This window comes from Vombatus ursinus, unplaced genomic scaffold, assembly GCF_900497805.2.
Source record: "Vombatus ursinus unplaced genomic scaffold, bare-nosed wombat genome assembly UNPS02014837.1, whole genome shotgun sequence".
Lineage (NCBI taxonomy): Eukaryota > Metazoa > Chordata > Mammalia > Diprotodontia > Vombatidae > Vombatus > Vombatus ursinus.
Genome location: NW_020954615.1, coordinates 6,149,102 through 6,165,015, shown reverse-complemented (window position 1 = coordinate 6,165,015; position 15,914 = coordinate 6,149,102).

Here is a 15,914-nt window from a genome sequence, read left to right as displayed (position 1 = left end):
TTTGACACATGGAACTGTCTTCCCTTTTAATAATAAATCAAACTTGTTTCTGTGGCAATTCCTCTCCCTGATGGTTTTATCCTTGTAGCATTCAGTTTGATTCAGTGGATACTCAGGATGTAGGGATTGCTTTGTTATATTTATATGTATAGTGCCTGACACATAGTAGGTGCATAATAAATATTTGTTGATTAATTGATTGATTGATTTACTTAGTGCAATGCTAGGCACTGAGAGAAAGCAAAGACATATGAGCCACGATATCAGGGGGCATGCGAGTGTCTCCAAGGATATGGAGGCTGTCATGCCAAAGACAGGCAAGGCTTATTCTTCTTGCCCCAGGGAAAAAGAACTAGGGGGAATGGAGAAGAGCTTCAGAAAGACAGATTTGGACTTGGAGCTTTCTAATGATTAATGTTGTGGCTGTTCAGTCATGCCCAACTCTCTGTGACCCCATGTGGGGTTTTCTTGGCAAAGGGATTGGAGTGGTTTGCCATTTCCTTCTCTAGCTCATTTTACAGATGAGGAAACTGAGGCAAACAGGGTTCAGTGACTTGCCCAGGGTCCCAGAACTAATAAGTGTCTAAGGCCGGATTTGAACTCATGAAGATGAGTCTTCCTGATTCCAAGCCTCCACTATGCCACCTAGTTGTCCCCAATAATTAATACAATATATATAATATATACACATATTATATATATATATATATAATCTAAGATTTTTAAAGCACATAACATATTATCTCACTTGATCCTCATACCAACCCTGGGAGGAAAGTGTTATTATTATCATAATTACTTTACAGATAAGGAAACTGAGTCTGAGAAAGATTAAGTGACTCCACCAATGTCACACAGCTAGTATCTGAGGCAGGATTTGAACTCAGGTCTCCCTGACTCCAAATCTCTCCATTTCACGATGAGAGCTATCTCACAATGGAATGGGCTACCATGAGAGCAGAGTCCTAAACCAGTAGCCTGGAGTGGGGAAGCATGCACTTTGTGACACAGAAAATATGAACACTGAAGACTGAAGCCATGAGAAGAGCCAAGCTAGGCTAGGGAGGAAGGGTCAACATCGATGAAGTCAAGCCCCAGCAGCCACCACCAGTAGTGAGTTGTATGGATAAGAAATGTCTAAAGGAAGATGCTGTCAATGCCCTCTAAATTTTCTACATTGGTGAAAATCCCCAGCTGCCCCACCCTAGGTATAGCTTTGCTTCAGAAACAGCAGAAAGATGAAAAATGGCCCCAGGGGATAAACAAGTGGAAACTGGGAAGGCTGCTTCAGGAGTATGAAATTCCTTCTCCCTCTAGGTTTTCAAGCAAAGACTAGATGATTACTTTGAAGTGTGGTGTGTTGGAAAGAGGATTTTGCTTCAGCAACAGGCTGAGCTACTTGGTAGCTAAGGTCCCTTTCAACTCTGAGCATCTGTGAAGTCACCTGACCACCCTGAGACTCTTCTGGAAAATGGGGATACCATTATACTTGAACCACCTCCCTCATGGGAGAAAGTGCTCTGTCAGCTCTTAGGCCAAGCAAAGGTTTCAGTTATTCAATCAGAAGGAACGAGAACAAGCATTTATTAAGCACCTATTGTGTACCAGGCACTATATTATTTCATAATGACCCTAGGAGGCAGGTATTATTATTGCCTCCATTTTATGTTGAGGAAAACTGAGGCAAACAGAAGTTAAGTGACTTTTCCAAGGTCACAGAACTAGTAAGTGTCTGAAGCTGGATTTGAACTCAGGTCTTTCTAACTCTAAGCCCAGGGTTCTATCCCCTGCTTCACCTCACCTGACTGTGAAGATTTAAGGCATTCCAATTACTCCCCTTAATTTTATCATTCTGTAAGTGTAATGGGGATCTGGCACATGCCCAGACCCCGTCAGCTTGCTCAGATGGTGTCTCTACATGGAAGACACTAGGGAGTTGGTCCTGGGAGAATCCTGATGATGTGGGGAGAAGTGCTTTGGAGAGACTGGAACATTAGTGGACCTTCTATAACAAGTTGGCCTATCATGAGGAGACTGTTTCCAATGGCTACATGGTCAGAACTATCAGTATTTTCCAAAGGGCCCAAGTTAACTTTGGCTGCCATTTTTGATGCTTATTTTATTGTCTTAAGATACACTTTGGTGTTGGGGAGGAAGAGAATAAGGGTTTATATAGCACCTACTATGTGCCAGACATTGTGCTAAGTGATATACAATTATTTAATCCTTACAATAATCCTGGGAAGTAGATTCTATTATTATCCCCATTTTGCAAAAGGGGAAAACTGAGGCAGATAGCAGTGAGGTGATTTGCTCAGGGTCACATACTTTGTAAGTGTCTGAGGCTGGATTTGAACTTAGGTCTTCCTGATGCTAGGCTCAGAACTCTATATATTGCACCACCTTACTGCCCCAATATGACAATGTCTGGTCGTGCTTTAAGGGAAAGGTCAGATGGCCCCCAGAGAAACGGGATCATCTTGGCCTTTCATTCATTCTTTTCCATTCTAGGTTCACAGAGTGGACTCTCCATCCTTGGGAGTTTCAAAGGCTGAGAGAATAAGCCACAAGAATCTGGGAGCTGCAATTCAAATCAGGTTTTGCAACCAGCACAGCATTGATGCCCTGGGAAGCAAGAAGAAATCTTTGGGAGTGAACTTCAGAATCCCAGACTAGCGGAAGGACTCATCAACAGTGCTGCTGCTCAGAGAAAAGGAGAAAAGATCTATTTGTAGAAAAATATTTATGGCAGGTTTGCTTTATTGTGGTGGCAAAGAATTAGAAATTGAAGGGATACCCATCCCTTAGTGAATAACTGAACAAGTTGTGGTATATGGTTGCAATAGAATATTATTGTGCTATAAGAAATGATGAGCAGGTGGATTTTAGAAAAACCTGGAAAGATTTACAAGAACTGATGCTAAGTGAAATGAGCAGAACCCAGAGAACATTGCACACAGTAACAATAATATTCTATGTTGACCAACTGTGAATGACTTAGCTATTCTTAACAATACAATGATCCAAGACAATTCCAATTTTCAGGATGAAAATGCAGAGAAAGAACTGATAGAGCCTGAATGTAGATTGAAGAATACTATTTTCACTTTGTGTGTGTGTGTGTGTGTGTGTGTGTGTGTGTGTATTTCTTTTGGTCTGTTTCTTCTTTCAGCAACATGACTAGTACGGAAATGTATTTTACGTAATTACACATATATAACCTATATCAAATTGCTTACCATCTTAGGGAGGGGGGGAAGGGAGAAAATTTGGAACTCAAAATTTTAAAGAAATGAATGCTAAAATTTGTCTTTATATGTAATTAGAAAAATAAAATACTATTAAAATAAATAAAAATGCATTTAACATTTTAAAAATAATAGTGCTGCCACCTTTGGAGGTTAACTTTGTGGGACCAGTTCTGTGTAGGAACTAAGCTAAGTTTTAAGCTTAATCCCCCCACCAGAGACCTTAACAGTGTATATTCCAAGGTATTGGGGAAAGAGTTTGCACCTTTGTTCTTGGTCTATCTTTGGTATATTCCTTTGTTTAAAAAAAAAAAGTTATCCAAAATTAAATAGAACTGGGGTACTAGTCACTGAGCTCCTAAAGTTGGAGGAACACATCTCAAATCAACGACAGAGAAACTAGGGAGTTCACATCTATGAGAGAGAAAAGGAATAGATTTTTGAGTCAAGATGGCAGAGTAAAGGCAGGGACTTGCCTGAGCTCTCCCCTAGACCCCTCCTAATACCTTTAAATAATGACTCTAAAGAAATTCTAGAGCAGCAGAACCCACAAATACAGAGTGAAACAATTTTCTAGCCCAAGACAACTTCGAAAGTTGGCAGGAAAAGTCTGTTGCACCAGGGTGAGAGAGGAGCACAGACCAGTGCACATGCAGACCAGGAATCCAGCAAACTGTGAGCAGGCTTTGGGGCAACTAAATCAGTGGCGGCAGTGGCAGTTTCCAGACCTCTCAGCCCACAGACACAAAGACAGCTTAAAAGGTCAGTAGGAAAGTCTGGTGCACAGACCTTTGGTGAGAGAGGAGCACAGTCCAGCACAAGCCGTCCCAGTGCAGACAAGGCCCCAGCAAACCAGGAGCAGGCCTTGGGAGCCACTGAATCAGGAGTGGTAGCAGTTGCTTTTGGAACTCTCAGCCCCACAGTCAGTAAGGGGTTTGAATAACTGGTCAGAAGGAGATTGCAGTGGTCTTTTTGCTAGCACTGAGGCAGGACTCTTTTGCTTCGCCCATACTCGGAAATGAGTCGCAGTCCTGGGTGGTGGTCCCAGGGCAAGGAAGAGCACTAGCACACCAGAGCTTGTGGCCACAGTGGAACAGGGAGCCTCCTCACAGTTCCAGGGCAGAAAAGAGTGCTTGTGGTCACTCACAGACCAGAGCACAGGCCAGGAGAATAGTAAACACCTCTCCTGAGATCATACCACTTTGGAAGAACTGAAAACTTACAGGTCCCTAGAAGTATCTCTGAAAACAGCTGGACCAAATCCCTGAAGCTTGGGACAGTGCACCCTCCACCCTGGAAGCAGAGCCCTACTTTAACAGTTAAGTAACAGGCTTGGAAAATGAGCAAACAATGAGAAAAAAAACTCTGACTAGAGAAAGTTATTATGGTGACAAGGAAGATCAAAACACACTCAGAAGAAGGTAGCAAAGTCAAAGCTCCTACATCAAAAGCCTTTAAAAAAATATTCATGGGTGTCAGGTCATGGAAGAGCTCAAAAAGGATTTTGAAAATCAAGTAAGAGAGGTAAAGGAAAAATTAGGAAGAGAAATGAGAGTGATGCAAGAAAATCATGAAAAATGAGTCAACAGCTTGGTAAAGGAGACACAAGAAAATACTGAAGAAAATAACACCTTGAAAAACAGACTAGGCCAAATGGTGAGAGAGGTACAAAAAGCCAATGAGGAGAGCAATGCTTCAAAAAGCTAAATTGGCCAAATAGAAAAGGAGGTCCAAAAGCTTATTGAAGAAAATAAGTTCTTAAAAATTAGATTTGAGCAAATAAAAACTAATGACTTTATGAGAAATAAAGAAACAATAAAACAAAACCAAAAGAATGAAAAAAAATGAAGACAATGTGAAATATCTCACTGGAAAAACAGTGATAGAAAAATAGATCCAGGAGAGATAACTTAAAAATTATTGGACTACCTGAAAGCCATGATCAAAAAAAGAGCCTAGATATCGTTTTTCAAGAAATTTTCAAGGAAAAATGCTCATCTAGAACCATAAGGTAAAATAGAAATTGAAAGAATCCATCAATCATCTCCTGAAAGAGATTCCAAAATAGAATTCCAAAATAAAACTCCTAGAATGCTTGAAAACAATTTTTTTCCACAGGTACTATTGCTAATTTTGAAGCAAGTTTCTCTGATAAAGGTCTCATTTCTCAAACATGTAGAGAACTGAGTCAAATGAAAGCCATCCCCTAATTGATAAATGATCAAAATGTATAAACAGTTTTCAGATGAAGTAAAGTTTATGACCATATAAGAAAATGCTCTAACTCATTATTTATTGGTGAAATCAAATTAAGACAATTCTGAGGTACTACCTTATACCTATTAGATTGGCTAATAGGAGAGAGAAGGAAAATGACCAGTGTTGGAGGGGATGTGGAAAAAGTGGGACATTAATGCACTGTTGGTGGAGTTGTAAACTGATTCAATCATTCTGTAGAGCAATTTGGAACTATGCCCAAAGGGCTATAAAACCATGCATAGCCTTTGACGTGGCAACATCACTATTAGGTCTGTATTTCAAAAGAGATTAAAAAAAAAACAAAAAGGAAAAGGAACTATATGTATAAAAATACTTGTAACAGCTCTTTTCTGGTGGCAAAGAATTGGAAATTGAAGGGATACCCATCAATTGGGGAATAGCTGAACAAATTATGGTATGTGATTATGAAGGAAAACTATTGTGCTATAAGAAATAATGAAGGGGCAGCTAGGTGGCGCAGTGGATAGAGCACCGGCCCTGAAGTGAGGAGGACCTGAGTTCAAATCCAGCCTCAGACTAAGCGCTTGACACTTACTAGCTGTGTTACCCTGGGCGAGTCACTTAACCCCAATTGCCTTAAAAAAAAAAAAAAAGAGAAATAATGAGCAGGATGCTCTCAGGAAAACCTGGAAAGACTTACATGAGCTGATACAAAGTGAATTGTACTATGTACAAAGTAACAGCAATATTGTAAGACAATCAGCTGTGAATGACTTACCTATTCTCAGCATTACAATGATCCAAGACAACTCTGAAGGACTTATGATGAAAAATGCTATCCATCCCCAGAGAAAGAACTGATGGTGTCTGAATGCAGATTGAAGCATACTTTTTTTAAACTTTATTTATTTTTCCTGAGGGTTTTTTTGTGTGTATGTTTGTTTTCTTTCACAACATGACTATTATGGAAGTGTTTCGAGTGACTCCACACGTATAACCTATATTGAATTGCTTGCTTTCTCAATGAGGGGGTGTGAGTAGGGAGGAAGGGAGAGAATTTGGAACACAAAGTTTTAAAAACGAATGTTAAACTTTGTTTTTACACATAACTGGGGAAAAATAAAATGCTAAATGAAGGAATAGGAGGTTTTTCAAGGGAAGAATGTAAGACATCTGACCTAGAGAGAGTGGGACCAGAGTGAGCCTCAGACATAAGCATGCCAACTCTGTGCTGTTGACAATTTAGTAATTTGATGGATTGGCAATTATCACTTACATGCAGAGTACATCATGTGAAATGCCAAGCTGCATGAATCAAAAGTCAGAATTAAGGTGCCCAGATAAACATATGCACCCAGTTCTCTTGGTGAGTGTAGTTTAATGGAGGGAATGGCAGTGACACAGCTTAAGATACAAACATAACTCTAATATATTCTATTAAATGAGGCAGCATGGTGTAATGGATAAAGAGCTGGACTTCAAGTCAGGAAGACCTGGGTTCAAGTCCTGCCTTGGACCCACACTGCCTGCAGGAGGTTATCTGACCTCTCAGTGCCCCAAACAACTCTCTAAGAACATAAGGTGCCAACCTGCTTTGGTAAAGGTAACCCACTCACCTGAGGGTTCCCTGTACAAGGTCCAGTCCCCTTCTCTATCATGTGAGAGAAATATAGTTGGGAGTGGGGAAAACAAGGTTCTTTCTGAATGGGGGTCTAGAATGGAAAACAAGAACCATCTCTTTAGGGAAGAGACTATGTGGGGTAGAGAAAGAGAACCTGATCTGGAACCCAGAGTCCTTGGCCTGGAGCTCAGCTTTGACATTTCCTCCCTTGTTCTTGTGAGGCCAGACAAGTCACTTCATCTGTGAGCTTCAACATCCATCAAAGATCAAGGATTTAGAGCTGGAAAGGTAACAGTGGCCACCAAGTCCAAATTTCTCACTTTACAGATGAAGAAACTGAGGCACAGAAAGGTTAAGTGAATTACTCAAGGTCACACATCTGAGAAGTGTCTGAGGCAGGATTTGAATCAAGTCTCCCTTCCTTCAGGTCCAGAACTCTGTCCACTGCCTCTGATACAAGTGGGGATTACAACATTGGGACTACTTAAGTTCATATTTCTAAAGCATCCTAAGATTTGCAAAACATTTTACTTTCCTTATCTTACTACTTTTATTATTTTATTTGACACTCACCACACCTTAAAGACATCAGTGCTATTATTATCCCCATTTTACAAATGAGGAAACAGAAGAAAAGTGACCTGCTCAGGCTCACATAACTAGTAAATGTCTGGGATAGAGTGTAAACTCATATCTTCCTGACTTCAGGTCCTGTGCTCCATTTACCATGGTAGGCTTCCTCAAATGTGAATTTTAATTATCAAAGGTCTGATAATGATCCTAAGTCTAGCTGGAGATTGAAGCAGTGAGGGAGCAAGGAAAGGCATTCAAGGCATGAGGGACAGACAGCCAGTGCAAAGATCCAGAGACAGGAAATGAAAACTACTAAGCTTAGGGAGAAGGAAATAGGCCAGGTTGGCTCAATTGTATTGTGTGGGAATGAAAGGAATATGAAATTAACCCTAGAGAGGTGGGCTGGAGCTAGGTTGGGAACAGCCATCAATGCCATGCTGAGGCTTTTCTATTTTATTCTAGAGACAATAGGGAGTCTGGAAGGTTCTTAGGATGGGGAGCATCACTATCAGATATGTTTTAAGAAGATAATTTTAAGAACTATGTGGAGGATGGATTCGAGAAAAGCCTGGAACTCAGGAGATCAAGTGGGAGGATTTTGAAATAGCCCAGGAGAGAGTAGATTGAGGGTTGGTGGTCATGAGAGTGGAGAGGGAAAGATGTAAGAGATGTGGGGTGAAAAAGGTGGGACTGCCAAGATTGGCTGCGGAGGAAATAATAGTAGCTAACATTTATGTACTATGTGCCTGGCACTGTGCTAAGCTCTTTACAATTATTATGTCATGTGATCCTCACAACAACCCTATGAGGTGAGTGCTATTATTAGCCCCACTTTCCAGATGAGGTAACTGAGCTTATGTGACTTGCCCAGGGCCATACAGTCAGTCTGAGGCTGGATTTGAATTCAGATCTTTCTGACTCCAGGCCTGGTGCTTTATCCATTGAGCAATCTAGGATAACTACAAGCTGGAAACCTGGGGACGAAAAGGATGCTGACGCTTTGAATGGAAACAGAGCATTTTGGAGAAAGGAAAGGCTATGGGGGGAGGGGCAGGGGGAGTATCCAGTCATTGTGGACATCCTGGATGGACACAAGGAGTGAAGAAAGATGGGACAAAATTAGGGAACAGCCAGTTGTCACTTTGACTGGTTTATCTGCACAGAGTAGATAAAGGGAAGGAATATGAAAACTGGCTGAATAATTAGGTCAAAGTCAGATTGGAGAGGTCTTTCATTTTATTTTGTTCTTTACTTGTTGTCCTTCCCTTAGAGTGTAAGCTTACTTAAGGGTAAGGAACATCTTTCTGCTTTTTTCTTTTTGTATTCCCAGATCTTAGAGAAGGAAATGGCCAACCACTCCAGTATCTTTGCCAAGAAAACCCTAAAAATGGAGTCACAGGCAGTTGGACACGAAACTGCTCAACAACAAAAATCTTACCTAGTGCTTAGCATACAGTAAGTACTTAATAAATGCTTGTTGACTTGGCTTTAGTAAAGAGAAAGACATTAAAGTTTTCTGAGCAGAGAAACGCTGTCAGACCTGACTTCTAATAGCTTAGTTCTTTATGGAGCTATACTTTTCTTGGGTGTGATCCCTCTACTAACTCAGATGGCCCCTTCCATCACTCAGTAGATAGTCTTTAGGAGTTGCTATGTGGGATTGAAAAATTCATCCTGAAGTCAGTCTGATATTGAGTTTCTCTGGCCATAGCTAGACTGACTCTAGGTCAGTAGATGGTTTGACCGTAGGCCTGTGCTTGAGGCTTTCATAGTTTGGCAGGGCCCTCCAGAGCCTGTTTCACTGACAGAGCCGTCAAGACTCCCAGCATTCAGATCTCCGCATCATGAAGAGATCTTGGAGAAGGAGTTGGCCGTGCTTCTATACGCCAAAAGTAAAATGTTCTGTCAACATAGGTCCTGAAAAATCAGCCTGTGGGATAATGAGGTAATTGAATCTCCCAACTCTCTTTGACATACTAGTTTGTTGACAGTGATAATTAGAAGCCTGGCCTCCTGGCCTGAGCCAGGAGAGATGATGGGCTTGCTTTGAGGGAAGGGAACACACCCTGACCAGACTATGCAGCCTAGACTGTCCCTCTGATTGGAGATATGTGAGGACCCTGCTCATTGACTGGTCAACCATTGATTCCAGGGGACCAATGGGGAATCGTGCCATCCATGTCTTGACCGAGGCCAAGGACTCAAGGTGCAGAGTGAGATGCACGGTTTTGAATATAACCAATGTGGGAACTGTTCTGCTTGACTGGCCATGTTTGTTATGAGAGTTAGGGAGAGTAAATAAAGGCCAGTTAATTGAAAAAAGGTTAATTTTTAAAGAGGTTTATGAAACTAGAAGTGTTAACGAGTAGGCACCTGCTATGTGTCAGATACTGTGTTCCACTCCTCTGCCTGAAGTTATGTGGATGAGATCCTTATTGTTATTAATAACATGTATGAAGTGCTCAGAGGTTTCCAGAGTACTTTATATCTGTTATCTGATTTGATCCTCATGACAACCCTGTGAGGGAGGTACTATTATTATCTCTGTTTTACAGATGAGGAAACTGAGGTTTAGGAGTAAAACAACTTATTTGCCCAGGGTCACACAGCTAGTATCTGAGGCAGAATTCAAACTCAGGTCTTCCTGACTCCAGGGCCCAACACTATGCTTCCTAGCTGTATCTATTAAAAGCCTTTTTATTCTCCAAGGCCCAGTTTTAAGGTCATCTTCTCCAAGAAATAAAGACAAACTGTGAAACGGTGCCTGCCCTGAAGGATCTTACATCGTTCTGAGAGGAAAGGACATGTGAGTAATACAAAATGAATACAAAGTATGGGGGAGAGGGAGGCGAGGGAGTCTAACAAGTGAGTGAGGAGGAAAGGCCTCTCATAGGAGGTAGTGCCACAGCTGAGCCTCAGAGGGACCTGGAGTTCCAAAAGGTAGAAGAGAGGAGGGAGAGAATCCTAGGCATGGGGGACACCCTGTGCAAAAGCAGAGGCAGCAGATGAAGTGGCATGAATGGAAAGCTGAATTGGATTGAGTTGACAGTGATTCAAAGGGATTCAAAGGCAAGCTCTGAATACTTGTCTGCACCCAGCAAGGACCTGAGCAGGACCATTTTGAAGGTCCCACCAGCCCAGTGTTCAGTGATTTTTGCCCAAATGAGCCAGGTCATCAACTGGATATTATTAATATGATATGTTAACTGGGCTCAAGGTAACAATGAATTTTCGTTTCCCAGCATGGGCATTTGGTGATGAAAGTCTTCCCAGATCATAATGTGCCCATTCATCCAGTCAGTTCCCTCATAGGACCACCTTTCTAGTCCATCAGCCTTTCTAAATTACTGTTTCATGAAAAGTAAATAAAGCTATAAGATGACATGCAAAGGTCATTCCAACTTTCCCTTCTCTCCTCAACTCCCACTTCTGAGCTGAAGGGGATAAAAAAAAACCCCAACAACTCCCACATTTCTTGCTGCGTTTGGATGGGTGTTGTTTCATCAATCATTAACATCTTTCTCAGAGACCCTGTTCCCAAGGAAGAAGAAACTCAATCCCTCTTCCAGGATTCATGGCCATCATCCCACGCGACCACCCTGATCCTCAACCAGGACTCCACAGCTCTCATCTTTCTCCTTAAGGAAAATTAAAATCATTCCTACCCTCTGCTTTCCAATCCCCCTCCCCCCAGTAGTAGACAAGGGTCATAAATCGAAGGGACACACCTTGGTGTTTGCTTCATTTTAGTCGAGGTCAGGATTTGTTGGCACCACCCAGCTGACAGAATTAAGGAAGTCCAAGTAATGGCAAAAACCAAAAGCAATCATATTCCTTTTCTTTAAAAAAAAATCCTCAAAACAAACTTCTACAGGAAGGGGGGCAAATCGCCCTGCTCAGCTGCAATAGGGTGAGAGGTTAAATGTGGACAGAAGACTAATACATAAGCAGTTTCTTGGTTCTCTGTTGGGAATACTTAAGAAGCTAAGTATGCTTAGATCCAGATGATCTGTGATTGGGTCCAACTTCTTCCTCCAAGAGCTGAATCAATTCATGATGTAATGCCCTGGGGAGAGCATACTTCTCAAAAGGAGGATCTTTCTGGGGACAAGGTTGAGGAAAACATCTTAATATCGTTAGCCAGCTTTTGGCCTGGCAGTTAGAGGACTTTGAAGACAGAGAGTCTAGGACAGCCAGAGTGAGACAGGAGAATGACTGGAGCGAGGGCCACGCATCTCTAGAGGGTTTGGGGGTCTGCTCGGTGAGTCAGTTTCCCACCAGTGAAGAAAGACATTTGGAATCATATATAAACATGTTGAGAAACACAGGCTGTCTGAGCTAGAAGGAGTTCTAGAGATCATCTACTCCAATGACTTCACTTGAACAGGGTGATCAGAGGGGGGAGGGACTTGTCCAAGGTCACACAGCTAGTAACTCAGCATGGACCTGAACCTAAGTCTTCTGACTGTCAAGGGCACACACCAGACAGAACTATGGGCAAGTGATTTCTCCTTCCTTTGCCTCAGTTGTTGTTTTAAAATCTGCAAGAAGGGAACAATAATATTGGTATAGCCTACCACACAGGGCACATATGAGAAAGATGCTACGTGAAGTTTAAATTCAATGCTACAGAAACACAAGTTATTATTATGCAGGGACTTGAATCTAAGATTTCTGACTCTAAGTCAGAGCGCCCACTAGACAGAACCATCCGCAAGTGAATTCTCCTTTCTTTGCCTCAGTTGTTGTTGTTTTAAAATCTGCAAGAGGGGAACAATAATATTGGTATAGCCTACCACACAGGGCCAGTGTGAGAAATTTACTGTGTGAGGCTTAAATTCAATGCTTCAGAAACACAAATTATTATTACGACTGAATGGCAAAGCTGTAGCTAGGATGAGGCAGCTGAGCTCTTGCCCAAGGGCTAACTTCTTGGAGGGAGAGGTTGCCTACCCACTGAGGTCCAGAAATCACACCATCCATGTGTGTTCTTATTATTAATCTTCTGCTAGCCCATGAGTACTCCCACGGAGGTAGGAAGGAAAATGTACTCGACGCAAGAGGAGTGATAGAGGGTGATCAATTTTCCCTTCTCCTCTCATGAGGGCACCCATTGTCAGATTCTCTTCCAGGGCCATCTGTCCAAAGTTCAAGAGTTCAAGTTACAGCTCTGGTGAGTGGCCTGCACTTCCAGAAGAGTTTCAGAATTATGAGAATTCCAGGACTGATTTGACCAATTACTGAAACGACTGGTATCTTTAATGAAGGGCCCCAGAATTGACCATCTTGGTTTTCTGTTATTTACACAAAAAGAAATTAATACCTCAAGGGAAGAGCTGTCAACCCTTGATCTGTTAAATTTTAAGGGAAATTCAGAGGAGTAGATATTCATATTTAGAGCGAGAAAGAACCTTAGTGACTGTCTAGTGCAACTCCCTCATTTTACAGACAGCAGGCACTATAGTGGATGGAGTGCTGGGTCTGCAGCTGAGAAGTCGTAATTTCAAATCTATCTTCAGATATTTAATAGCTCTGTGACCCTGGGTAACTCACAACCTCTCTCAGCCTCAGTCTCCTAATCCATAAAATTGGGGTAATAATAGCACCTAACTCACCAACTTGTTGTAGGGATTAAATTAGATAACATAAAGTGTTTTATAAACCTTAAAGTGCTATCTATGTAAATGCTTTTCAGTTGTGTCTGACTCTTTGTGACCCCATTTAGGGTTTTCTTGGCAAAGATACTGGATTGGTTTGCCGTTTTCTTCTCTAGCTCATTTTACAGATGAGGAGCCTGTGCAAGCAGGGTGAAGTGACTTGCTCAGGGTCACAAAGCTACTAAGCATCTGAGGCCATCTGAACATGGGAAGAGGAGTCTTCCTGACTCTATTATTAAATCAGAGGAAGAAAATGAGGCCTAGAGATGTTAAGTCACTTGTCCCAAGGTCATATGTAGGAAGGGGAAATACAATTCTGTTGATTGTAGGAATTAGAACAAGACTGAGTAGTTCTGACATTCTTATTTAAGTATTAATTTCAGCGTCTTCTCCAAGTCAAACCCTGACAGTAAGAATCTCCATAGCTTGACATTCTTAGGGCCCTATCTGCAAAGAAATAGCTGTTAGACAATAAGGCCTTTGAGTTCAGTTTAGTCTGGTTCCCACAGGATTCTGCCAGTGACCAAATCCATACAATACAATCCAACAGGTATTTATTAAGGAAATGGGGAATACAAAGACAAAATGAAAAGTTACCCCTGCCCTGAAGCTTGTATTTTACCCAGGGGGATTTACTACAAGAAAATAGCTAAGTATGCACATTATAATATGAGGAAAAAGAGAGCCCTAATAGGAAAGGCTTTCCACCCGTGAGCTGACCCTCGAAGAAAGAGAGGAATTCTAGGCAGTAAAGGTGAGGAGGGAGTGCATCGCAGGCATGGGAGGCGCAGGTTGGAGATCAGAGATAGAGTGCTGAATTCCTTGTCAGATCACAGATGACTGCTGGGATACTGAACAAATGTCTCGGCTTCTCTGTGTTTCAACTCCCATCTGTAAGACTGGGAGCAGTAATGCCTCTTACCTGATCTCTGGGAAGCCAGAAGGACAAATGATTGGATGACAACATAGGAAAACGGGGCTTATAAATGGAAAGAGTAGCAGCAACAATAAAAAATGGAAACTGAGCAAAGTCTTCTTCTTGTGAGCAAGCTGGGTCCTACTCCAAAGAGAGGTGAGAACACACCTCCCTCTCTTCACTGCTGGCTAGGCAGCTAAGGGTGTAGAAGGGAACACCAGAAGGTTAGACTTGGCTGTTTACTTTGGCTGAACTTTCTCCTTATTTTATTCCTTGTTATTGGGAATGAGTCTACGGTTGGGAGCAGGAGAGAGGAATATTTTGTGAAATGAAGGTAGTCTAAAATCAAAAAGTACCAAAAATTTTAAAGGTTAACATATATATACATACATATGCACACACATACACAGGTACATCTATACCTATGTATGTAAGCATGTGTGTATGTGTATTTCCTCATCAGTTTCTGCTATGGTGATAAAAGTCATGTAGTGGGGAAGCAAATTTGGAATGAGCCTGGAGAAAATACGAAAAATTTAAAGAAGTGAATGGGGTGAGGGTTTTGTTTGTTTTATTATTTTGGTTCTCTTTGAAGGGAAAACAGAAGCATGCAGCTGTGGAAAATATGAGAGGGGCTCTGGAGTTTGATGAGTGAGAAAACCTCAGTATCAACAGTAAGAAAACTTTATTGTAAACTCAATACAGGCAGTAAGAAAACTTTACTGCAAACTCAGTACTGGTAGTAAGAAAACTTTACTGTAAACTCAGTACAGGCAGTAAGAAAACTTTACTATTAACTCAGTACCAGTAGTAAGAAAACTTTACTGTAAACTCAGTATAGGCAATAAGAAAACTTTACTGCAAACACAGTACTGGTAGTAAGAAAACTTTACTGCAAACTCAGTATCAGCAGTAAGAAAACTTTATTGTAAACTTCCCTTCACAAATTTCCCCAAAGAAATTGACTATGGGTACAAAAGCAATTGTTCAGTTCTCCTGGGATTCAAAATGAAGCCTATGGAAAAAGTTGAAAGTATCTTCATCTACCTTCTTCGGTCCCACCTTCCTCACTACCATTGGGGTCCAGGAAACACCTCTCTATGAACCTTTAAATGTGATAGGTTCAGACCTAAGAACTCAAGGAAAACTTCACATTTGGAAAACCATCCTTTTAAGAATCTTGCGTTGTTTTCTTTCCAACCCTCATTGAGGATCCTGGTCCAACACTGCAGACTTGACAGCCTGAGAGCCGTGGACCTCAGCAATACCCACTCACCAAGGTCAAGTCCATCTCATTTCCCACAATGCAACAATCCTACAAAAACCTTTTTTAAGAAAGCTCTTTAAAATGATTTATATGCCCCGTGCATGCCACTCAGGGTGCTTTATAGTAGTCTCCTTTGACTTCACAATGATTGTTGCACGGGGAAATCTGCAAGAAAATCTGGAACATTCCTCACCCTGGATTGCAAGTTTCAGGCAAGTTTTTCTCTGTCGGGTTATTTACAGTATGAAACATGAACCTATCTGTCCAATTAGTTGCGTCCTGATCACTTCCACTCATCCAGATGTTTGATACCGTTCAGCTAAAAGTTTCGATCAAAGTCCTTATTTTATTTTTTCAAAGAGATTACTTCCATGGTGGATTTAAGCCTTTGCTCCCATTCTGTGAGGTATTT